General features: G+C 37.4%; 1 protein-coding gene across 1 annotated transcript in view; it reads right to left on the reverse strand.

The window, feature by feature from the left end:
- The window catches only part of basp1 (brain abundant membrane attached signal protein 1), a 55,789-nt gene extending 31,818 nt beyond the window's left edge, over window positions 1–23,971 (reverse strand). Inside the window, exon 1 of the mRNA XM_015378342.1 lies at window positions 23,821–23,971. The gene's annotated coding sequence lies outside the window, so the exon portion shown is untranslated. The remainder of the gene's footprint in view (window positions 1–23,820) is intronic.
- Between the last annotated feature and the right edge of the window lie 919 nt (window positions 23,972–24,890).

Here is a 24,890-nt window from a genome sequence, read left to right on the forward strand (position 1 = left end):
TTATATAAGTCCATTTACAATATGCTTGATGTACACATATTATTCAGAAATTTAAGATCCATTGGGACTGTAGCCAACCTCACTGGACTCAGCTACAGGAGGAAAAATGATGACAAATGAAAGAGACGAGTAATATGAATGGAAACAAAGAGCCCAGAAAAACTTCAAATGCGATTAAAGGTGAACTTCAAGCTCAAGGAAAATCAGTGTCACATAGCACCATTAGTCATTGTTTGAGCGTAAGCGGACATAATGAGGGATGACCAAAGAGGACACCATTTTTGAAAACTAATCATAAAAAAAAGACAAAACTTTCCCAAATATTATGTTGACAAGTCGCATCGTTTCTGGGAGAATGTTCTATGCCAGGCAAGATAAAAATTGAACTTTTTGCAAAGGTAAATCCTTCAGCTTTGTGTTCTGAGACAAAAACATGAAACATATGAGGTAAACATGGAGGAGGCTCTGTTGTTTGTGGGGCTGTAGTGTATGTAGTATTATTGATAGACTGAGTCAGAAACTGTTCAGATACAGTTATGTGTGTAATCAGCATGTAGAGATGTTTTAAAACTCTATAATCTAGGCTAGCAGGAGCTGGCAGATTTTGAATAAAAGGGGCATGAGAGGGACACCTGGAGGAGCCCCACATATGATTTTAGTGTACTCAGACTTGTGTATTTTTTATTTTTTTTAAACAAATAGAAAACCATCTCCGTGCTATGTTGCTATGAAGTGTAAAAGTGGATTAGAGTTTCTGATGTCTGGGTTTTTTCTCATGTTTTAATGTATCAAATATTAAGCAACTAGGGGTGTAAATAATAATCGTTTTGTATCGATGCATCGATCCAACAGCCGACGATCCGATGCATCGACACGTCCGCAAGATAATCGATTCATGTTTTTTTTTCCTATGGTCTATTTTTATCCATTTACTCCTGGGCGTAACTCTCCTTCCCGTGCTGCGGTGGCGCTAAACCTATTTTGCCCTCCTACCGCGCTTCCTGGTTATACTCTTACAGCAGTGTGTTGCAGCAAGCTTGACACAGACATTTTTAAATTATTGTCAATATTGAAGCGTGGTCTGCGCTATACACTGTGGGTCTATATATGGCCGAGGCGGTGAGGAAGTGGGGGCGAGTTTAGTCCGACGATGGAGGGACATGAGGGCCAAAAAGAGCGGAGATCCAGGTGGAAAAAGGGTCCCAGCTTTCTCGCGCACCTCCTTCTTCTAGCGGGTCAAACTTCGCGAGTTGCTTTCCGCAATTTCGGTCATAAAAACAAAACAAGCCGGCCTCCTGTCTGCGGCCAGCTACAATTTGGGAGAGGTGCAGCGGAGCGTCTGGAGCCAAGGTATTGAATTGCACTCATTGCACTGATTTTGCGCAGTATTTTTCCAGTATTTTTTGATGCAGCTTTTCTACTTCTGTTATTCGCTGTTGTTTCTAAAAAAAAAAAATGCATAACGATATAACAGCTTTCATTGATTTATTTCAAACTTGAAACTTTGTTTAGCCTGTAAGGTCTAAAAAAATAAAAAATAAAAATAAAAAATTAATCGATTAATCGAATCGTGGTGTATTCTTAAGTATCAAAAATAATCGAATCGTTGGGTCAGGAAATCGATACTGAATCGAATCGCCATGATGGGTGTGATTTATAAGCAACCATTGATCTTTGGGTATTACCTATTCCTTAAGGGTTTGGTAAACAGACCTCACTTTACGATTTCAAGTAATCAAATCACCAACCAGGCAATTTCTGAAATCGAATGTTGGAACTTTGCAGTTTTAAAAGCATTTTTTCAGAAAACCCTTAGTTTGAACATTTGTATTAAAGTTTCCTTCATCAAAAAGTAAATTGTTGTTTCATGTTCTGTATGCATCAATGGTTAGACAATCTCTCTAAAATAAATATGTGACTCAATTGGTCCCTATGCTTGATTAGAGTGACCAGAGTCCTTGTTTTTAAGCTAAACATGTAAAATAGATTTGCCACATTTATTTCATTGGATAAAAATCTTAAGTATGCAGTTTGAAAGTGCCTAAACAGTTGACATTATGGCTAAGATTTTCATATAAGATCACAAAGAAATGACCAAAGGCAGCAATTTTTCATGTTTGGGAAATTTGACAGGAAATTGCCACAACCAAAAGTTGAGCTATTGAGTCATTATAAAAGAAAAGCTAAGCCTGATGCACATTGCACAACAGGAAGACACCAGCGTTATCTCTGGTACTTATTCATACTTTATCACTCCATGCAGCAGATGGGTAAACACATTAATGTCATCTCAAAACACAAAAATTGTGTCTTTAAAGGGTAACAATAATTGGCCAGGACAGGCTTGTTTTTTTTTTCGTTTCATTTAAGATATTTTCCAATGAAACTTGAAATAAAATCCGTAACAGTCTGTTTATTTAAGATGATTCAGATGTGCTATGATGATGTTGCTACAAGTAAATAACAAAAAATTTGTTTTATTTAAAACTGAAATAGAAAAATTGAATATGACAATTTCACTCAGTCTGTATAAATGTTAATAATTCTTATTTTAAAACTAATTAAAAAAAATTATTTCTTGATGAAGCCTAGCTGGGGGCCAATGCTGGTTACGGCAAGAAATGCTTTTGCTTCCAGGGGCAGTGATCAAGTCGGCCAGAGACGAACGCAAGGAGACAAAGCTGAAAGGAGCTTATTGGCTGCACATAAACACACACACTGAGTCACAGAGCAGGCAGACAAATAGATGTGACACCTTTGGCTGAACACAAACAGCCTCTCAGAGAGACAACATTAGTTCTGGCTGACTGCTCGGCCAGTCGTAGCGACAAAGACTGAGCTGATTCTTTGGCTTTGCTGCTTTTTGTTGCACAAAACAGAATAGAAGATGGTTCTGTGTGCAGATAACGTCCTTTACTCTTTAAAATGATGTCTAAATTGGCAGGGAAAAGATTAAACAAAGCTATAAAATAGAGCTTTGGTCCTTCAGCTCGACATGTATTTATAACGTTAAAGGATGCACCGTGTAAAAAGTAATTTGACTTAGGAAATCTTCATTGTTATCAGACTAAGCTCTGAGGAGGTTTGGGATGCTCCGAGAATTTAGCTTGTAAATACAAATATGAGGAATGACCGACGACGAATTTTGATTTTTCCAGTCAAAGGTTGAAAAGCCCATCTTTTTCTGATCAGTTCAAACACTTTGTGCAACAACACCAGGTCGTGTGAGTGAATGAAAACACTCTTCAATTTGTTGCAGAAAAGAGAAGACTCCTATAAGAGCAAATAACACAGCAAAATACAGTTCAGACCGGACAGGGAGGACGTGGTGATTTCCATGAGCCGCTCTGCATTTCAGATGCTCAGCGTTTACACCCTGGACCGCATCATCAAATAGGAGGAGCTTCAGCTGCGTGAAGATAAAGCCCCACAGACGAGAAGAAAACTCAGCAAATAGACTGAATGGTTGTTGCTTCTTTACTGTAGGTTTGTGCATTTAAAATGGTCATATGTAAAAATAAAAAAAATAAAATTAATAAAAAAGATAATTGTTTGTTCTTATTGTTACAGAAATATTAAGGATTATATTTTTAGGTCACTCAGAAGTCAGCTATCCCCCCATCTACGAATTGAATCAAACTTATCCTATTAGCCTACTTTTTCAGTGCAGGTAAAACTGTCAGTTGGGCTGATATGGTGTTAAGACATCATTTACAATCATCATACATTCATATCTTCAGGCAACACAGAGTACATGTCAGACTTAATAATACTACTTCAGCGATAGTTTCAAGGTGTTGCTTTATTGTATATCTCGTACCATGTCATTCGGTTGTGCTGTTCTTTTTTCATCTCGTTACAGATGATGAAGCAGACTGAAAATGTTTTGTCATTGTCTCCTTTCTATCTCCTCTTTCTTTCATCTTTTCTCTTTTTTTTTCCTTTTCTTCAGTTTTTCTGCTCTATTTACATTGCAGTGTCCATATAAACTGTAAAACTCCCTGCATAATTATAATAAAGCAATTTATATGCATTAAACAAGTGGAGCTATATGACAATTGCCATACTGCTACACTTGTGAAAGTAAAATCTGTTGGGCTCTTTTTGGCATCAAGACAATTATTCTTAGTGCCACATTGCCAGACAGGACACTGTTAAAAAAAAAAAAAACGACGTCACCATCCCCTAAATACCTTAGTGCTGCAAATGTGGTTCCTGTGCTGTTACTGAATGGTACTGAATATAACAGTGGGTATGTTTACCTTATTTATTGGCTGGAATGATTGTTTAATATTCAGTAAATCAACAGGCCTCCCAGACCCTGTGCATTTAACCTGCCGTTACCCGTGGCAACCCCATGTAATTTCCTCTCAAGGTCTCCCTGTCGCCATTTTAAAAAAAAGTGCACAGGTGAAACTTAACATCACAGACTGCTGCTAAAGTGTTCTCTATGAAACTCTTTCAAATCGCCTTTGGGAGACCGTCTTTTTTTTTGAAAAGCCCCCAAAGTTCCTAAAACAGTCCACTTTAGTTCATCCACAGCTGCGTCTGGTTGACGGTCGAATTCAGCAGGACTTCCTTGTAAATCTACCCCCTCAGGAAGCACCAATGCTGGGCAGTGTGCAGTGATAGGCCCTGAGCCGGAGGTTACGGAGGATGATGAACAGTCCTTCTAAAACTAAATTTAAACGGCTTTTTTTTTAAGCCGCCTAATACCTCTTGAAAGCATTCCTTATTTCTACCTTTGTTAACATTATTATCCATAAATTCCATTTGAAGTGAAAAAGCTTCACCTAAAACCAGTCCCTGATTGGCTGCCGTGTCACGGTTTCATTAAAAAGTTGAGCTCCTTCCAACTTCAGCGCTCACAGCTCCTCTCTCTCCATGCGGTGCTGCTGTTTGACAACAATTAGCAGTATCGTAAACACTCAGGCATGGAAGTTATCAGTTGTTTGACAGTACAAGTGAGGCATTTAGAAATCAGGTCACATGCAGGTAAGAGACTAGAAAAACTATTCAAAGCAAACAGCTAATTTAGGCTGTGAGATGTGCAAGACCTTTAGGAGATAACAGGAAGGCAAAGCTGCTCTTGTTTCTGCTTTCTGGGTTTTGAGATGTTGGCAGGTATTAAGAAATTGTCAAGTGCCCTAGAGTCTCCGTGGAATAAACACAGACACCATTGCTTTATGAAAGCTGATGTAGCATGTTAATCCTAGTATAACCAATAACCAATGACTGCTTGGGACAAAATAGCTACAAAAGAGGAACTGAAGTCTGCTAGAAACGGCATCAGTGGGTTACAGCTAACAAACTCATATTTTTAGTCATCAGTCAACATAAGAGGTAATCAAGAGTCTTTGTTTAAGATAAAATTCCTTTATAATTATTAAAGACACAACAAGATTCTGGTGAGATCACCAAAGATCCCTCGGTTCGGCTGTGATTTGTAGTTTATGCCAGAAGATACAACCAAATTACGAAAATATTCATGTTTTGATTGACTTGATGTTTTATTTTCTAAATAACCAGTTTGGACATATCATTCTGGGAGAGAATGTACAAACCACGAAAAATACTTTCTCATGATTGCATGTGTTCTGAATGATTTACATGGTTGTTTTGAAGTAAATGTTAGCATGCACACCAAGAACATGTCTGAAATGAAATCAACATGTCCTCCTCCACCCATCAGGAATCAGCAATCCTTGCCCATGGTATAAGAAATCATTGACATGTCAGCAAGAACTAATAAGTGAAGATCTGCTCTGCCTTTTCCTTTGAGAACAGCAGTGGATGCTGCCAACTACCAAATGTTTTTCACTTTGGCAACGTTCCTCCTGTATTAAAAAAAAAAAAAAAAAAAAAACTATGCAATGTTTCACAGTCTGCTCAGTTTGTCAAAGGAACTCTGAATATGAATCCTCTCATTTAGAGGAGCTGCAGAGTGAAGCCAAAACACCCCAGAGCTTTAATGTCGTCACAAATCCCTTTATTATTTTTATCCTCCAGTTTTAAAAAACAAACAAATGCACAAAAACATCCAAGCTGCCAAGAGAAGGATGCACGCCAGGTCTAAAGGAATAGGTTTTGATTCATGTTTATTGTGATGTAATACACGAGCTCCTCATCCAACTGCTGAGTTAGTAGTTAGGAGCTCCACAGCAATGAGGTTAAGACATGTTGCGACTCAGAGGAGGCATCTTTCTTAGCTAATAAGAAAGTTTTGTTTCACATTTGTGCTGATTTGAAATGCAACAGATCTAATTTATGGCTAATTTAATGGTAAATTATAGTGTTCCTTTGGAGCATGGACAGCATTTGGTCAGCTCTTAGTCTGGTCACACCTCAGGTGCTTACATCCTCACAGAACAGAGACCTTTAAAAGAGAAGATTTAAGAGATATTTACTCTATAAATGCAAAAAAAATAGACTTTTTGTGCTTTATTTTTTTACATTAAAGCTGTATTCATGCTACACAAGCCTGTAAGGACACATAAACCCCAGATTCTAATGTTTTATATCATTCTTTGTAGCCTTTGGAACCTTCATTTTCCTTAAGACAAAAATTTTAAATATTTTGTCTGAGTAAAACAGTAACACCAAGACGGGCCTATTCTACTCTGATTAAAGCCCAGATAATTGCTTGGTTAATTGTTTTCTTGTTATTCGTGCTCCTGTTTTTATTTAATGTATATTAGTAGTAAGTAAATAAATATTAATCAAACTTTGTTTCCTTTTGTTTTGGCAGTTTTTTATGTTTTTTTTCCTTTTTAAAGAGAAGATACCAACCAGACCTTCACTGTGACTCACAGCTGTTTCTAACAAACAAACAAAATATTTTATTCATTCCCCCTTTTCCCGTTTATAAATAACTATAACTTTGTGTTTTTGTTTTAGTAGTGCCTGTGATGGCCAAACCCATGGCCACACCTTAAGTCTGGACTATACGTGCACCTTTACTTATTTAATCAATACACATACTTTAGTTTGCAATAAAACTTTATTCTTAGTTAGAACGCATGTGTTGTATTTGTAAGCGCGCACATTTAGTTCACTGTATTCGTTTCCACTCATTCATATTTCTGTTTTTGTCACTAATCTGTTCCTTACCTATGGTGCCTAGGAGTTTAGCCAGACAAAAGATGGCAGCCAGGGTTCAGATGTGCTAAATGTAGGAGGGGGAAATTGGCCTCTTCCATCAGCTGCAGCTTAAAGGGGGAAATTTGAATTTTCCTTTTCTAATTTTTTTGCATTTTTCACTTAGGATTTGTTTTGCGGTTGGTTTGTTTTCATTGTTCTAAGATATAGATTCGTTTTTTGCCAAACCCAACTGTACTGCCAATGTTTGTAATTTGTGGTTGTTTGTTTAGTTTGAATTGTCCCCAGTTGTGTTAATGGTCTGATCAGCCAGTGCATATGTGTGTGTATATATATATATATATATATATATATATATATATATATACCCTTGTGTGTCATTTCTTTGTTAGGTCAGTTATGTTTGTTTATGCAGCCTGTTAGTTTGGGCACAGTTTGCTTGAGTTAAATTTTCTCTTTTTGGTTGGCCTCTTTTATAACTTGAACCCATGTATTTTTTGTACGTTTCTTTTTTGGGTTAAAAATAAAAATATATATATTTTTGTATTAATTCCTGTGACTCCCCATGCTTTTCATCTCGGTCCCTCACAGTGCCCAATCCTGACTGTCCAGGCTGACATTCCATAATGTGTTTAAAAAAGCAAAATTATAAGCAGGAGAAGACTGATTTCACAACAGTCAGCTATTTTAAAATTAAAAGAACATCTGATTTGCTTTAAACATAGGGTTTAAACATTGAGCTTGTTTGACTGGCTGCTTTTTGCATTTAATAAAAGCTAGAGAGCTTTCAGTCAAACTCTGCAGGTTGTGAGCTGCTGTGCTACAGCTGAACAGATCAGGTACAGAAACAGTGTGGGAATTATCCTCCAGTGTTTATTTATCTCCATGTAAATTCACTCTAATGTAAAGTCAATTCTCTCATCAATTTGTCCAGACAGACTGGGCCAGATTAGGATTTAAAGAGAACATTATTACATGATTTGTTTACACATTATCTCAGCTTAATGGCTCAAGCAGATGAGAAACATTAATATCAGACTTTAATTTCCTTTTCATTTATGTATTGTTTTGTCTGCGCTTTTATGAATGCCCCGTTTTTTATTAGCTGATCCCAAAGGAAGCCTCTACATGCAGCGTGTATATTGAACATGTTAGAGAGACATGAATAAAGTGTGCATCATAAGCGATGAAAGCTAAATGGACTCTTAACTGCTGCTGCTGCACAGAGTGGATATTTGAATCATTTCAATGACTCTCCTCTCATACTGTTGAGAAATCTGGCTCCATCTTCCTTTCCAACAGAGACTCCCGCCAATAATCCCTCTTTCTAACACAGCCTCAGATACCTGCTGAAGAGACAGAAGACTTAAGGATCTATCATACTTGATCTGTTTGTACTTCTGAAGAATTTCAGGACTCTTTTATCATCAGCGCTGCAGGGTTTAACTGAGAAGGTCCAACGGACCTAAAATACCATCAGGACAGACCATCATGGCCAGATGTTTTTTGTGTTTCTCAGGTTTCAGATGTATCAGAGAGCATATTTTCCTACAATAATTTTCATAATATCCATTTTTCTCTCTGAAAATTAACTTTACAATAAAAAGGTAACCTGTTTTTCTTTTCTGACTTGTTTTCAGGTTGTGGAGAGCAGCAGCTCCACCTTTGGGGAACCGACCATTGGTTTTAGAAGATCAGATCTGAGGGGTTTAAAATTTTAATCTTTCCTTGTAACTTTCATCCTATGATTGAAGCTTGATCATGTTTCAAAAAAGGAAACATCTCCCAGATTGCTGGAAGAATTTGCTCCTTATTTTTGGGAAGAAGCCCACTCCTTTGGATGGAAACAAACTTCGCCAGACTCCTTAACTTGAAGCTTTTGATGCATTTTTTTGGTAAAAATGATGTTTCACTATTTTCTTCATGGCTAATTACAAAACCCCAAAACATTAGAAGGTTTGTTTTGCAGTTCATGATTAACATCTTTTTAAAGTTTCACCCAAAGTCATAGTCTAACCGGAGTAAAACATGAGTATAAATATGATGCATGAAGTCTTGATTAAGGAATGAGGTTTGTTTTCTCAGCTGTGTTTGCATTTTATCAATCATGTGCAGAGATTTCTGCATAAATAAAATACCTTCCCTTTTATGTCCCATTTTAAGTGCGGACAGGAGTGCAGAGTTTACCTGAACCTGCTGAAGTCTGGATTAAAAATGTGTGGAACCTCTGTGCAAATGTTCAGAAAACTAACCCAGCAGAAACTAAAGTAATTACAGCCCTCAGCCCATAAAATGGATGATTAATGATTACTAGTGTTAGAGAAAATAGAACAACTCTACAGTGAATGCTGTAAGTCATATGTAGATCTGGACCGAACATTCAACCTAAAGCAGGCCGATGAGATTAGCCACATAAAATCCTAGTCCTTAAAAGTAATCTGATAAAACAGAATACCACTTTAGCATTGATTCTACCTGTGGGATATTTTAAGTAAAAATACAATACAGATATAATTGGCTGTCACCTAATTGTTGTTTATCCTCCTCGAGCTTAAACCTGCCCTCTTTTTCCATATAACAGCCATTTTTTATTGCATTTATAGATCAAATGAAAGTTTCAGAAAAAATAATTATATGAAAGAATTTGTTATTGGTGCTAAATATTTTATTAGCGCAGTTTCTGCATCTAAAGCAGTTTTTGCCTTAGTCAAATGCATGCATTTACTGTACCTTTAAACATAGAGAAGCAGCATTTAGTTTCTATGCTACACTTATCTGGAACAAACTTCCAGAAAACTGTAGAAGTGCAGAAAGCCTGAGTTCCCTTAAATCAAGACTAAAAACACATTTGTTTAGGATTGCCTTCGACTGTTCTAGTTAAACAGTTCAACTAAAACATCATTAGTTCAACTTTTTTATTTTCTTCAGTCCAACTGTTTTTAATATTCATTTTGTTTCTGCATTTTTTATTTTATTTTTTCCTACTTGCTTTGATTCTATTTTATTTTCCTATATTTTAATCATTTGTAGCACTTTGCATTGTCTTTGTACTGAATTGTGCTATACAAATAAATTTGCCTTGCCTTGTCTTGCCTTTAAAACTCCCTTCTCAAGCCCACCTGAAAAAAGCCAATTCCCACTTCTCCATTCCTTCATTCGGCACTACAGATGCTTTGTACCGACCCATTCATTTGAACCAGGTATGTTGGAGAAAGGCTGCATCATAAAAAGCTGCAAGGTGGCACTGTAGCTCTTGGGTGCTTTTCTGTAAATGAACCTTCTGTATGACACAGCGTCTAGTTTGATTCCCAGTCAACAAACCGACAAACATGAGAGCCTCAATGCATGATACGCAAACCTCTAATTGATGTCAGCATTAATCGCTGCTCCTGTTTATTTTCAGACTCCCAAACGATCCATTACATTTCCATCTTAAATGCACCCTAAGCAGCTCACAGGGAGAGAAACACTGAAACGCTTCCTCGACTTTAATTACTTATGTTCTTCACTTCAGCTCTTTCGATTCCCTGATTACTTTCTGTATTTTCTTCCCTCTTTGTCACCTCCCCTGTGCGCTCTAATAGCTTTAGACAGACATTTTTATTGTCCTGAATTGGAGTAGTTTTGTTAACACCAAGCTAAACCTAATAACTGCTCTGGATCCAACAACACAAAACTTATTTTGAGAGAAAAAAAAAGGTGTGAAATGCAACTCTGAGTAATCGTACAATCGTGAAGAAATGTTGTAAACAGAATGGGCAGGGCGATATATGAAAGCAAATTTCTCTAATGGGTATAGAGGAAATGATAAGTCTAGTTACTGCTTATCCACTGGATGTAATCTGTCCATGTCAAGGAGGATCTGGCTTTCATTTGGCCAACAAAGCCACCGCGGGATTGTTCCAGAGAAGAAGACGCTCCCTTCACTTTGTCTTGCCGTCAGCTCGGCTTTAGGGGGTTTTATCTCTGGTGTCAATCAATAGTATTGCAGCTTTAAGCCCACCACTAGCTGCTCTTCTTTCCCAGTGTCCCACTCCATCCTCCGTTCCATCTGTCTGCTCGGGTCCCTGAGGGCCCCGGGCTTTGAGCCGGAGCCAGACACAGTCCAACATCAATCAATATCTCTGCAGGGCTGTGCTGGCGAGCAGGCTGGGGCCAAATGATCGTTTCTTCTGAGGAACTTCTGGGAATGGAATGATGTTTTCTGATGAAATCGACTTTTGGTTGCTCTCCATGTTTTAGCTCATTAACTACAAATTAAAAACACGTTTAGAAGATTAAACCAGTCCTTACTTTCTTTTTCCTTTTTTTTTCTACTCTGAAAGTGTTTTCTAATGATTTCAGTCAGGAAAAGAAAAAAGTGAGCCGAGATCTCCTAAACGCATGAAGGATCCATCAGACTAATTAAGGATTATCTTGCTAATCAATCAATCTATTGATTCGTTTTTCCATTAATATGGAAATCTGATTAATAATAAGATAGCAAAAGGTTCCAAAAAGAAGATATTTTACAGAATTAAACCTTTCAACTTGAGGAGTGCTGGGTAGAGGATAGACAGACCAGAAAGTTTTTTTCTATTAATCTTAATTGCATATATATATATATATATATATATATATATATATATATACATAAATAAAATGTTTTAGAATTGCCAGAGACTCTGGTTAATGATTAATCGATTACTAAATCAGTTGGCGATTATCTCAATAATCGATTAATCCAATGAATCGTTTCAGCCCTATAACAGAGTATCTGTGTCTGCTCTGAAATGGCTCAATCAGATCTAAAATGGCAGCAATTGTGCCCACTGGGGTCAGCAGATGAGGAGTAGAGCAGGTGAGACGACTGCATGTCAGGCAGTGATGGTGGATAGTGGACTCGCCTTCCAATATAAATCTCTTCATTTTGGTTCAACTTTCAGGCTGATGAAGACGTTAAAATCACCAATAAGGAGAAAGAAACAAGCTTTATGAAAACTCACATCCTGCTCAGGATGCAGAGATCCCTTTCCACTATGAAAGCACAATAATGCTCAGGTATTGCTCATGGTGTGCTGCAGGGCATACAGACAACCTTTCATCACTTGTTTTATTCTTAACTGCTTTTCTACATCATTTCCAGCATAACTTTAGTTTTTATTTTATTTTAAGCACTTCTTGACCAAAGCTTCTCTTATCTCTTATGGTCCATTTTCTGGATAGATGGCTGCTCCTGTCTTTGGGATATAGAAAGACTTTAAATTTGAGGCAAAGCTGTTTATTCATTGGTTCATCTACATTACGAGATCTTGAGACAAAAACGTGCTCCAACTGCTGGGGTCATCAGACCTTCTCTCTAAAATTCTGTGTTTTTTTTGGCCGCAGTCCATAGATTAGAATTTAGATTTAAGACCCTAAATGATTCAAATATTTTTTGTAAAAGAAAGCATAAAAAAACTACACTGGAAAATAGTTTGTTTTTTGTTCTAACTGCAACTTCATTATGATTTCAGAAATTAAAATAAAGAAAAAATATTTTTTTTTCAAGAGGAGGATGAATAAATTTTCTTGAAAACTTAATTTATATGAAAAATATATTTAAAAAAAAAGCAAAAAATGTCTAAGCTAATTACAAAAAATATCTATAATTATATGTTGTGCTGACTTTGTGTGTCATTATTTATCTAAAGCAATCAAAGGGAATATTCTATTTAAAAAAAAAAATCAAACACTGCTAAAGCCCTAATTTGTTAATATATGCAATATTATATTATATTAGCTTGTTCTTTCTCATCTTTAAGCCCAGATTAAGGGTTTTGTGGAAGAAGCATCTGTGTTTCCAGAACATCAGCCTGCAAGACATTTGACTCTAAACCGTGCAAATACAAATTATGAAATGGAAAGCTCCAAGATTTTTGTCTACATGTGCTGCAGAGTTCACGTTTGGAGGCATTTTATTAGACTTGAGATTAATTAAAAGGTAAGAAAATGACCTTTCCTGTGGATAAATTCTGTCCAGCATCTGAGGCCATGGAGATCAAAGCAACAGCTGCTTTCTGGAGACTTTTCACAGATATTCATGATTGCAAACAAAGATGCGAGTAGCCTGCACCTGGAATCATCAGCGAAATGCTTATGCAAATCATGCATGAAGACGAAGCAAGCAAGATTACCTCTCACACCATAATGCAGCCCTGAGCTCAGGAGGAAGAGATGAGCATAAAAAGAGCTCATTCTGAAGACTGCTGCTGCCCACGCACAGCCGAGACGTAACACTCTGCAGTAAATTACAGCCATGGTGCACAAGTGGCTGGTTATTAAAACCCTGTATTCAAAGCTTTAACAGGCTGAAGCCTTCCTAACATGGATTTTTTTATGCTTCAAATTTTGTTTGGTGACCACTACTTAAAGCTTTGTCTCTGAACAGAATAATATTGTTACCACACACCAAAAAAAAAAAAGGATTTTGGAGGTACATTCTATAAAGATAAAAGGTTTTAAAGTTTCATCGAATCAAAAGGTTAAAGGTGCAAGTATTCAGCCAAAAGCCTAAAAACCTGAAGTGCTGAATGACACCGATTAGCCATCGTGTTAGAGCATCAAAAGCTTTTAAAGGGGAGGATAGCCTGCTGTTCTCTGCTTTACCAATAGATGTCACTCCCTCTTACATAGGCAAATTTAAAGGGACATATTAGTGTTTGTAAAGTGATGTTAACAGAATTTGCTCTGAGCAATCAATATCTTACATTCAGTAAACGACAACCTGTATTTATATTCCTACTGTGTTTTGCAAAATTGGATTGCAAAAATTGGATTGGACAAAATTTGATGAACTGTTGTTGATAGGGTCTCTGTCTGGCTCTATGTAAAAAATTGTAAATGTTAATCCCATACATACATATGAGGTATTTTTGTAATAAATCTGCATATGCTCTTTAATTGTGTCAACGCCTACATTTCATTTCCTTAAGGCTTAAAATTGGAAAAAAAAAATTCCACAGCTGTGAAATCAATCTCTTCCCCCGTAAACACAAAATATTCCATTTTATGTTCATATTTTCAAGCTTCTCTTTAGTTTTTTTTTTTTTTCCCCGATTTTTATGTTTGCTTATTTATGTCTTTAGGTCTGTGTGTTATTTATGTGCATCCTGAGCCAAGCTTCCTGACAACATAGTATTACCGATCCATATTGGCATGAAAAATTCTTGAGTCTTGATTGCTGTCAACTTGCAGTCTGGTAAAAAAAAATGTGTGTATATATATATATATATATATATATATCCTCCACTGGCTGGTGTACACAGATATTCACTTCCCGTCTCTTTGCACAAACCAGACACTCAGTTTGAACCCCATCCTGTCACCAGTGCATCTAGAGCTCACATCCAGATACTGGTGGAGTGAAATTAGACGTGGCAGGTGTCCACTGTCCCCAGCCACAACAGAGACACAGCCAGAGTGAGGCAAAGCGGGCAGACCTGGAGTCAGCAGCACTGGGTGGGAGGCCAGACGAGGACATGGGACAAAGTCGACACTAAACTCCAGATAACCCCTCCCAAAAAGCCAGAGGGGTTCAGAGCCAAGACGTACATCATCCAGCACCACAGAGCAGGCCTGGATTCACTGAGGAAGAAGGGCAAATGGTGTCTGGATGGACTCTAATGGCTCATTCTGGCATTACTGGTTTTATAGCTGTGCAGGGAGATAAGCTCCTTTAAACACAGCAGAGTTGATGGGCTTCAGATCTGCAGATAACTGTTTAAAGGCAGATTTAGTCAGGTTTATGCACCATATCCGTAGGAATAAAAACATAATGAGAAAATGTCATTAAAATGTAAGCCACTCTTTATTCAACATTAAAACCTATTTTTTAACATGCCAAGGTGATTGCAGATCTTTTAATATAACCACATGTTTAACTATGATTTAATACTAATAATTCAATTTACTGAATTTTTAATTTTTATGAACTATTCTATAAGTAACCCTAACTTTATCAGTAATAGCATTGTAACTTAGAAATATTCAAACTAAATATTCATTTAAGATTTTAATTTCAGTTCAGCAAAATAGTTCAAAATACATGAATTACTTTGCTAAAATATTTTTACAAAGTAAGAAATAGCAGAAAACTTTCAAAATATGCATTTCAATCTTGAAAGCTTTTATAAAGTTTTTTTATAAAGATTAATTTTACAGTAGAGCTGACTAAATATAAGAAGATTTTTGATGATTAGATCGACGTTACAAAGACAGAAGTCCTTATAGGGGATCCATTAACCTTTAAATAACTGTAAGGTAAACCAGCACCCCCTGACTGTCTCCCACCATTCACACATCACTGAGTAGTTCTGACAGCCCCCCTGACTGTGGCTCAGACTCGGGGAGGGAAGGAATCCAGTTCAGAGATCTTCTTGTAATTTTGCTTCCTTCCTGCGTCTCTCAGTGGTTGATGGGAGCTGACAGAACTGGGACTGCAACACTGAGGCGAGGAGGCCGAGCACCTACGAGTCTAAACTCTGTTGTTCCCTCTCATTATTTTCAGACTCCGTCTACGCGCCGTTTGAGATTCGCACAAAGAGCAGCGAGTGGCGGCAACGTCACCGAGGCCTGGCAGCTCTTCATCTTTATGCGTGAAAAAAGACACAAACCAAAAAAAAAGCAGAGACGCCGTTCATCAGTCAGACTGGGAAATTAAAATGGGCTTGCAGCTTGTGGAAATGCTTCTTTTAACGCGCTCCATTTTAGACAAGAAAACAGAGACTTGCTTCCTTATAGTGTTGTTGCTGAGGCTTGTGTGTTTCGTTCAACTTTTAGTCTCCTGACTGAGCCTAATTGGGACATGGTCTGTAAGTTTAGCAAGGCTTAAACTCTAATCTTGTTTTGATGTAATATTCTTTTATCGAGATAATCCAACATGAACTGTACTGTAGATATCTCAACACCAGACATAATTTAGAGGATTAATTCTGTATGCTATCCCAATTTAGACAAATATACATTTTGTCTGCCTTTAGCCCCGAGTACATTCCCTTTACATATCTATATTAAGGCTAGGAGACAAAAACTAAAAATTATTTATCTAACCACTTGAACGGAGTCTTGAAGGCTGGTGTACAGACAGGGAGATGTTACTGAATATCACGTTAGCACAGATGCTCCTGGGGTACTGAGCCCTTTGGTATGAAGGTGCAAGTCCATGGTCGTTTAGTTCTGAGGGATTCCCTATGACCTAACCAGGGTGTTCCCCAGGGGTGTAAATCACACCTATCATGGTGATTCGATTCACTATCGATTTCCTGACCCAACGATTCGATTATTTTCGATACTGAGGAATACACCACGATACAGTTTGATTGTTTGTTTTTTTTGTTATGTTTTTTACCTTACTGGCTAAACAATGTTTCAAAATTTTATATACATCATTGAAAGCTGTAATATTGTTATGAATTTTATTAAAGAAAAAACAGCAAATAACAAAAATAGCAAAGTTGTTCCAGGAGCAAATGGATAAAATGATGAAACCATGAATCAATACTCTTGCGGACGTGTCGATGCATCGGATCGCCAGCTGTTGGATCGATGCATTGATATAAAACGATTATTAATTACAGCTCTAGTGTCCCCTCTCTTTAACCTATGACAACCCCACATCGAAAACAAACTTAAAGGCACCAAACACTGCAAAAACAAAGGATGACAATATAAAGGTTGTGACTGTTAGTATCTTGGAGGATGATGCTCCTGTTTCGCCACCCAAGGATCAGAGAACCTTGTTAGGATGCGTAGTATCATAAATTCTTTGAAATACCTGAATATTTTCATATTCAATCAAAAAACCATTTAATTGACTTAAAGGGTTTAAATAATTTCACTGGAGTAATAAAAGTGTCCCCCACTCTATAGATAAAGTCTGCATGTTTGTCGCTGTTAAAATTAGATCTGCTGCTCACCACCATGAGAGTCTGAGATCATTTGTCACAATTAAAGGAAATGAAAATTATTCATAATACCTATCCAGCTTTGTAGCTTTTCTATTAAATTGAATAATTAGCAATTCGATGACACTCATTTGAGTCATACACAACCTAAACTTTAATGCAAACCCTCTTGATTTATGCACATTGACATGAAGATGTATAATGAATCTTTGTATCCACACCATTTAAACCCCCATTTTAATTTAAACCAGAGAAATAGCTCATTTTGTTTGCATTTTGTCCTTCAAACAAAATGGCTGCTATACTATAGATGACTAAAAGAGTTTCTGATTCTTAGTTCCATCTGTACAAGTGAGTCAGAAAATACCTGCAGTTAATTATTAAGTCCTGCACAGACTATAAGAGAAACGTCTGCTCCACTCCTGGCTTTTCACATCTGTTGTTCAACATGTCTAAAGGGTCGCATAAGTATATTAAAAGTAAATCACTCGCAGGTTGTATTTCTAAAATAATTTCCCCTAATCTTTAAGCAGGAGTGTTTCTTTCTCTGAAAATGCCCCTTCTTGCATTAACAGTGGCCAGTGTCCTTGGCATGATAAAAATGAGATTTGATTGGTTATCAAAATCTCATAAGTATGCGAGTGTTGCCACCGTCTGGTCAGCTCTTAGGAAGAAATCAGTCCGCTCCACAGAGAAGAGCACAGGCAGCCGGATTGTCCCTTTATCTGCCCTCGCCCACTGATTAAACATCCACCAGGACAACTGAGTGGATTTGGGATTCAACACAGAGCAAAGCCGAGATTCAGCCGAGCTCATCCATTGCAGCCCCACTGGGGTACATATCAGATAATGTTGTCGCTTTTGGTCCGAGCTGTAATTTCCTGGAAGACGAGGCGCGATGTGACAGATGGTGCTCTCGGTGAAAGACCTGCCGAGGATGAGGACATGATGCATCGCCATCAAACTGTTGGAGGGGCTGGGATGGACACGGCGGGGAGCTGAATTAATTCTGCTGCACTTTTGCTTAAGAAACACCAACTGCAGGACATGTCAAAGATAAAGCTAAAGGCTAAAAGCTCAGAGATCATTAAAAAAAGTCAGATTAGTGCTTATTTAAAAGCCAAACAGTTGTTTGGATGATTAAATGTCTGTGTACTACTTTCTTTGAAAGGCAATCCTTTATCTTTCAATGTACTTGCTTCAAAGAAACTGTGCTATTATCAATGCTATTAAAGGACTTAGGCAGCGGTAACTTTTTTTTGCTTTTTTTTTTTTTTAACTATGGTACTTATGCTTTTTCTTCATCAAAATCATGCCCAAAAGTAATACTATGCTTGATTTATGCATGTCTATTTAAATTATGCGAATTCAGCTCTTTGAGGCGCCCACCACTATTTTATAATGAAAAATTATAAGCCCCTCCCCTCCAGGAAGCCATTTCCTTGACTGCGCCAATCCTGCCAACTAAACAACACCCCCACTTTCTACAATCAGTGAGAGGTTATCTGAGGCAGGTGATCATTTCTGCTCAAAGTTAACAACATGGTTGTTGTAGCAGTTAATCTGCACAGTGACAGCAACACAAGGCAATTAGATTACATGAGCTTGAAATAAGACAATGCAATTTTCTCATTTTAATTTAAATTCTCTTGTTCCATTGGCAAAGTGTCTCACTTACCTCCTCAATTCCAGGAAAAATGCACTTATTCAAAGAAAAAACGACTTATTTAGATTTACATTTTTTGCACTGTAAGCTCAGGAGCACCTAGAACACACAACTGGACAATGATCCTGCGCACCATGAGGTCTATCTTTGAATCTCTAAATAGAACAATCAAATTTTAAATGGAAACCCATTAAAATGTTTTTACATAACATTAAATTGAATGGTTGAAAAAGTTCAGATATTGTGATTTTTTTTTAACAATACTCTGAAAGGAATTGTCCAAAGTTCTTCTACTGTAGGTTTATTTCAGACTCACTGTCAGTAATTAATATTCATAGCCATTTCTACTATGAATGGGTGCACAACTTGTAACCCATCACAGAATCTGCCTTAAGTTTGCTTTCTTTGCCATTGCAAATAGAAGCCATTGTAGTTGATGCAGTAATTTCTATCAGCTGAGCTGCGGCATGACAGACAGCTCTCCCTCCCTCATCTATCAGAGATAGGGTGGGGTCTAATTTTGAATGACGATGGAGTAAAGTTCATCAATTTCTAAAAAAAAGATGATATAGACAGGAAGTCAGTGATGGGGTAAGTAAGGTGGATCAGCCGCATTTCAAAATAAGAGTGGACCTGTCTTAATGCATTAAAAGATCCTACACACATTCAGTGTGGCTTGCTGCAAGGCATTTTTCGAGAGGAATGATGGAGTGCACATGTATTTAGTGCATTTTTCTCTGTGTCTGATTATCTGAATCTAAATCATTAAAGTACAGATAGATATGTAAGAAGGTGAAAAGTCCTTTACAGCTCTGGATGAAATATTTCTATTCATGCCTGACAGTTTAAATTCAACAATATTTATGGTGCATGAAGTCATTTATTGAAACTGGAAAATAAATCCCCTTTGGATGTTAACAGAAAGCAAAGTAACAACAAAACTTGTTGAAAAGAGGAAACTTTGGAGAACCTGATTCTTCCATTTGTCACACAGCACCAGTCATCTTTGAACCCTCCTCTGCTCTTTGATTGCACTTCAGCTTTAACAGCACCAAAATAAACATTGAAAAAAAAGTTTACAGTCTTTTAATACACAGTCATGCTTCCTCAAACAGGAAATTGAAACCTTAGAGTTCCTCATTCCTGACTGGCCGATGTGCAGCAGTGAGACTAAAACATTAAGGCTACATGCAGCCCAAAGCCATATCAGGTTTAAGAAAGTCAACTGTGATAAGAGCATTAAACACAGTAAACACTTCATATTTCTGCCTTGGTGCTGCTGCAAATTGCTTTAGCAAGAATTAAACAACAGGCTGTGAAGAGTGGTCAGTTTCCAAGAAATTCACAAAGGAAGGAAGGAGATTGAGCAAGAACAGTGGAGGTCGAGCTCCGATCTTATCACTCAGCTGAGCTTACAGGAGCAGAGAGCAGCAGCTTAAAGAAGCCGTTCAGACTGCAGAAGCATGCGCGTGCACAGCTTTTAACAAGAAACGCAGCACAAAGTAAAACATGCCTTCAGGTTGTATAAGTAAGCAGATACAGGTAGAAATGTTGGCATGGCAGGCATCGGTGTCGCGCACATCTTCTCAGTCATACAGATGTGTTTTCTGGATCAGCTGCATAGATTTATGTTGCCTACTTCTGCACATGGCCTCAAAAGTAAATACAAACATGTTAAAAGTTCAACCAACTTCACTATTTCTAAAGTTCCTTTAATTTTTTATTCTTCTATCATTAACACTATGTTAGTTTAAGGAACTAAAGGTTCCACAGTAATTATACTCCGAATAAGCCATCCCCTTTTTACAGCTTTTATTTAGCCAGATATTAAAATATGACTGTTAGTTTGTTTTTAGAGTTTACTAACTCAACCAAACAGCCTTCAAGGGGTTAGAAAAAAAAAGTTTTTAATGCCATAAATATCAACTCATTTATTTCTAAACCCTCTTCATGGATGCTTAATTAGCACTTGATGAGATTTAAGACTGAAAACCTCTACTATAGAGATAACATTTATTGATTAGTTTGATCTAACATCATTAACGTTGGTTTTTCAAAAACAATGCATCATATATTAATATTTCCTGCCATCTCTTGTTCATCCTGCCTGGTTTTTGGGGGGGAATAGGAAACCCCAGGTACTTCCACTCTTAGTACCTCTGCTTCTTGCATTGTCCTGTTACATCTAACATCTCTTATAACTACTGGCCAAAAATCTAGAGTCTTTCCATATTCCTTCATCTTTCCTGGAGTATTTTGAAGTGGTCCTGATCAGACTACTCGACTTTTCTGCGCTGGCAGTGAGTTTTTAGCCCTTTTTAGCCCTCATGACTCATTCAGTAATAAAAATGGCTACTATATTAAATGGTTGAACTGTTGATATGAAAAATAAAACTTAACAAAATCGAAATTTGTTAGACAATAAAAATCCCAAAGGAAACGTAAAAAAAAAATCAAGACTTTATCTCCAGCAAGGTAATTCTTATAAGAGTAATAGCTCTAACCACGCAGGATGCCGAATGTAGGATGATACATCATGCTGTATAGAAAGTAGCTACAAACTGTTCAGCTGGTATGATGACCTCAAGCAAATCATCTGAAGAAACTTAATGAATTACAGGAAATTTTAGGAGCTTAAAACAAAAATTTGACCTTTTTTATAAAAGTGCTACAAGCTTTTAGGGATAAATTAGCATCTGTAGCATGACATCGGCCTCTTTGGATCCAGTTTATACAGATTCAGAGCATCACAAAAGATCGATCCATGTTACCAGACAGCGAAGTATCACGGCAGCGTGTCTGCTCGCCTGACTCCTCAGCTGCTGGAACGATGAGTCATCATCACACTGCTGCATGTCTTCATCCAAGCAGGTGAATGGACACAGTTAGAGATGAAGTTAAGCAGCCAATCAGGGGCCACACAGAGAGGAGAAGCTATGATAACCCACCTGTTATCATGGTAAGTTTTTGAAAGTGAATCACAACAAGAACTGATAGGGGTTCTTGTTGTTTATGGAAAGGAGATTTCAAAAAAATTAAAAACAAACATCATCTCTGGTGTGTTTACTTTGGAATGATGAGGTTTCACTCTTCTCCTATAGCTTTATTTACACATAGTACAGCTCATTGTTGAGCTTGCCAGGTGCAGATCATATGACAATGTGCATGCATATAACAATAGATATATGAAATTAAGCATGTCAAGAGGAAAACAGTTCATTGGTTTGAACCAGATATCAAGATTTAAATAATAAGATAATTAAAAATTCACATAGTAAAAATTTTAATTGTGGAAAATAATCATAACTAAACATTTAATAATTTTTCATAATGCATGATGAAATGAAAAATGGCTCATTTATCATTTTTGATTGTTTAACGTGCAGAAAATGTCTGAGTCTGGTGTGTTCATGTGCTCATATTAAGGTTAAAAACCGGATCCGAATTGCTCAATCTAAACAAGACATGAAGTACTTCAAAAGTTTCTCAATTATTTGGGAATTCAGGTGATACCTCCTGGGGCACGGAGGTCACCTTATTAGCTAAAATAATATACTGATAGCAGTGTTAGGCACGGCTAGTGCTGAAATACTGCAGGTAGTGATCAAATATTATTGGTCGGCCCTAAATATATCTTCAGTTAAATTTTAAAAAGTCAAGCGAAAAGAAAATTTCATTAAAACTTAATAAATTAATACTTAATATAAAGTTTAAAAAAAACATTTGATTTTTGAAAATGGCTAACAAATAAAAATAAAAACAATTTAAAATACAGTATATTTAAAAGATGAATATTTACAAGTTATATAAAAAAGTTATTAGCCATATTTTAATTCAGATAAGCATGAAATTAAATGAAATTGGAAAAAATGCAGTTAAAATAAAATAAAATGGATGTATTTAGGATTTTTATTGAAATGGGTTTCACTAAATTTGGAATTCATAGATGGAATTCTGGTTGCATTCATAGAGTTGGTAAATTTTCCACTGTTGGGTTTTATTGAAGCAGTTTGTGTGCATGAAGAAGCGCATCTCCCTGAGCAGGTAATGGTTGTCTATAGAAGAGCGGCTCAGTTCACACACTAATCGCAAATCAAATTCTTTACATTTAGATGCCATCCAGAGGCTCGTTTTAGAACAAGTCCTTCAAACACCACATTAACATCTCTTTTCCGCAATAACAGCGAACCGAACAAAAAAAAAGGGAGAAAAGCATCCTCCTCCTCCTCCTCCTTCTCCTCCTCCTCTCCATCCTGATTTACAGGCAAGGTGGCGCGTCTCCCATCCACACCCTGCCCCTAGTGCGCATGCGTGCCGCGGCAAACAAAGGACCAGGCAATTAACAGGAGGGGAAGGCTGATAAAGTTTGACTATGTGCAGAAATAACTGGCTAGGAGACGCAGCAACAACTGCGGAAACAATTGAAATGCATGGATGTGAGGAGGTGGATGGGGGGAAGAAGACTCAGGTGCTCCAACCATCTCCATCCCACCCCCCACCTCCCCCTCTTCTTCCATCCTCCCCCCCGTCTCTTCCCAGAGCAATAAAAAAAGGAATGTGGCATCAATAATTCATAGGAATCGTGACATAACGCGATTACGGACGCAGAGTGAGAGAAACATGTAGACAAGACACTGAGGACGGGCTTTATTTCTGGGTGGAAATCCAGACTGCATCCACCTCCTAATCTAATTTCAGCAACCTAAGGAATTATAATCTGTGGAACAATAAAGAACTTTAATTCAATAATTTTTTTTTTTTTTAAAGGAGCATAAATGGAGCGCGTGGAGGCGCATTCCCATCAATAAAAGTAGAAAAATCCACAACCGGTGTCTAGGCGCGTTACTTCAGACCGACACACCCCTTTTCTAGGCGCGTGCACATTTAGGAAATTTTAAACTCAATGTTTGAAATTTCAGAAACATTTCCAGATATTTTCTTTGACTTTATGTCATCACATCTCATGCATCTATTGTCTGACATGCTTCCATGAAAGAAGCGCACTGTGCGTCTTCCTCATCAGAAGGACACGTGAAAAAAACATGACAAAAGCTTAAAAATACAGTAGACCCATGTAGGATCTTCCTTATGGATACATAATCACGACCATGAAGCAACATGCGAGCTTCTTACCGTGTGCACTGAAGTTCTGACGCTCCCTCTGCGCTCCTCGCAGTCTCTGTTTGCGGCTCTCCCTGCGCGCTCGGCGGCTTGTGCCTGCTTCACCGTTCGGCTGTCCTCCGCTGCGCGCACTCGGATCCCGATTGTACGTGCACGCGCGGCAAACTGTGCAGCAGCACAATCAAAAAAATTTACCACATGAGGAAGTGGAATCTATATAAATCTTTGTACTGATGTTGTAAGGCTTTGGGGTTTTAATTTCATAAAAGTTATGTTTGCAAAATGGTCAAAGCAGTCAAACTGACCTAATGATGTGAATTTATTTTACTCAGTGTGAACATAATTCTCATGATCAAGATAAGGACTTCATTTTTAAATCTGTCAACAGAAAAGGAAGAGTTTTTTCCTGCTGTTTTCTGTTGTGTGCAGATTATTTTTTTTCTGGCGCAAATATTCAGGCGCTGAAAAGCTCATTGGGAATGCGCATTTTTTTTCGTGCAGGTTTTACTAAACTCACTTCATCTGGTCTCCCTCGGTTTTATTGAATTCGAGCGCCACCAGCAGGTGGTCGCATCCTTGCCATCCTGGAACCTGTTGGACTGCTGGATGCACTTGTTGATGCTATCAGAGTTCATGGTGAAGATAACTCTATGTGTCCAATGAGCCAACTGCTGGACTTTAACTAGGCCTTGAAATAAACCCTATTTGGAGGATTGTCTGTTAGGCATTTAATCACAACGTGTTGCTCCAAATGAATTTAATCCTTTATGACGCAAATTTGCCACGGCACATTTTTACTTTTTGACATGCTGTAGAGCCATTTTTAAGAGCATTTCAATATGAAAGACATCATTACAACCCTTAAGCTACTAATTTATCTAAAATAAGTCTATTTTAACTAAGTCAATTCTTAAGACGTGGAATTAATCAACAGAAAAATGAAAATAATTTAGAATACAACTTTTCTAACGAGAGACCAAAATGATTTAATATTCTGACCAATTTGAGAAAAAAAATACATATTTACAAAATGAAATGTAATCAAATCTTTGAAGTTAACCAGACAAATAAAAAACACACTG

The sequence above is a fragment of the Cyprinodon variegatus genome, unplaced genomic scaffold (assembly GCF_000732505.1).
Source record: "Cyprinodon variegatus isolate N-32 unplaced genomic scaffold, C_variegatus-1.0 Scaffold170, whole genome shotgun sequence".
Lineage (NCBI taxonomy): Eukaryota > Metazoa > Chordata > Actinopteri > Cyprinodontiformes > Cyprinodontidae > Cyprinodon > Cyprinodon variegatus.